Source organism: Tupaia chinensis, unplaced genomic scaffold, assembly GCF_000334495.1.
Source record: "Tupaia chinensis unplaced genomic scaffold, TupChi_1.0 Scaffold000197_1, whole genome shotgun sequence".
Classification (NCBI taxonomy): Eukaryota; Metazoa; Chordata; class Mammalia; order Scandentia; family Tupaiidae; genus Tupaia; species Tupaia belangeri.
In genome coordinates, this window is record NW_006159672.1 from 8524350 (window position 1) to 8526538 (window position 2189).

Here is a 2189-nt window from a genome sequence, read left to right on the forward strand (position 1 = left end):
GTGAGCTGTGTCCGGCGGCGGGGTGGGCACCTCCCCAGGGCCAACCCCGGCGCCCATTTTTGCCTGCCTGCCCGCCCACGGAGGAAAGTCCTCCACTGCCTACATGCTTCGGAGGCAGCCGTTTGAGGTGACATCACCGCAATCCCGGCCTCCTGAGCCAGGAGGACACTCTTTAGGAAGTCGGTTCTAAAACAGTTCAGGTTTTCCTTCACTTGATTTTATTTTCAAGTCCCAGTCCCTGAATTGTGTACAACTCCTGGGCTGCTTCTGGTTGCTGCCTGCGCCTCCTAGCTTCGGCTTGAGTGACCTCAGCCCCGGATACCCCTTGACTGACCCGGGTTCACGTCGTGATTGGCTTTAGTGGCCCAGGGTGGGAACCTGGATGTTTTAGCCAAGCTGTGGTTGAAGTGGATTAACTGGTCCAAGAAACATTACATTCATATTTCTGGATATGTCGCAGAAGGATCCCTGCCAGAAACAAGCCTGTGAAATACAGAAATGTTTGCAAGCCAACAACTACAAAGAATCGAAGTGTCAAGCTGTCATCCAAGAGCTGCGAAAGTGTTGTGCTAAGTATCCCAAAGGAAGATCTGTCGTCTGTTCAGGATTTGAAAAAGAAGAAGAAAACATGACATTGAAGTTGGCACCAAAGTAAGATTCTCCTGAGACATTAAATGCTACTCCACCAAGAGGGTTTTCCTTACCCACCCGGCTTTCTTCAGGTCAGGTAGCAAACGAGTCACACAACTATAGATGTTAATGAATATACCATCTATGTTGAACAGACACAAATAGAAACATACTAAAAGACGAATATGTAGAATGTGATTAAATTGAGCTGCTTAAATAAACCTGTTTAAAAGAAAAAATATATATTCAGAAAAAAATGTAAATGCACACACAAGTATACACTACAATATGAGGTAGTGATGGTAAGAGCTAACCAAAAATCAGTAGAATCAGGAACCAGATGGTGCAGCAGTAAAATGCAAGAACTCCCTGAGTGTGCCAGGCATGCATGTGCCCATGATCCTGGGCTGACTGAGACAGGATGGATTCTATTGGTAGGACTGTCTCTATTGAGGAGTGCTGTCTCTCTGTCTCTGTCCATCTTGCTCATGGAAGAACAGTAGAATTCAATTAATAATTTTAGATATTAGAGTAACCAAATATAAAATATATTTAAAGAAGTAACTTTAAATATGAGTAAGGGAACCAGCAGGTGGCATGATGGTTAAGGCATTAGATTCCCACATGACCAACTACAGTTCGAGTCCTGCACTTGGTGGCTTTCTTTTTCTTTTATTTTTTTCTTTCTCTCTCTTTCTGATGAGCACACATGGCTTATCAAAAAAAAAAATTAATAGACTTAACTGTTTAAATATGAATAAGATGCAAGAAACTAAAAATGATCAAGTGAAGGGCCAACTGGTGGCATAGTGGTGGTTAAGGCGCTAGATCCCACATGTCTTACTATACAGTTGGAGTCCTGGACCTGGTGACTTGAAAAATACTCTGGGTGCATGTGCATATGTGCCCAAAATCCTGAAAAGAGAATGGAGGAGAAAGGATCTTTAAAGTACCTGTAAGTGTTGCTTTAATGTTGTTGTTTTTTTCCTTTAGCATAAGTCTGATCATTCATGTTTGTGCATGTTTCATTAGTTTATTGCTTTTCGTTTCTGATTAGTAAGTTTCTGGTATATATGTAACACTGTTTAACCATTTGCCTATTTTTTATGGCCTGAATTATGGCCCCCTCCTTTCAAAATGCTTATGTTGAAGCACTAATCTCCTGGATCTCAGAATATATATATGCATGGAGAGAGAGAAATAAAAAGCTTTAAAAAGGTGATTAAGTTAAAATGAGGTCATTGGGGTGGGTCCTGATCCATTGTGACTGATAACCTTATGAGAGAAGAGATTAGGACACAAACACAGGGAAAACCATGTGAAGACACCAGGAAACGACAACCATATGCTTCAAAGAGAGGACTCTGGAGTAACAAACCTGACATCTTGATCTCAGGATTTTAGCCTCTGGAATTGTGAAACAATAAATTTCTGTTGGAGCCAGGTACGGGTACAGTGGTGATACAATCAGGCCCACATGGGAGAGGTCCTGGGTTCTTGTGAAACCCTCCCTGAGCATGTCAGGCACATGCATGCGTGCCTGTGATCCAGACAGGCTG

General features: G+C 42.5%; 1 pseudogene; it reads left to right on the forward strand.

Moving 5' to 3' along the window:
* On the forward strand, positions 1 to 1224 carry LOC114007553 (cx9C motif-containing protein 4 pseudogene; annotated as a pseudogene).
* Positions 1225 to 2189: the final 965 nt, after the last annotated feature.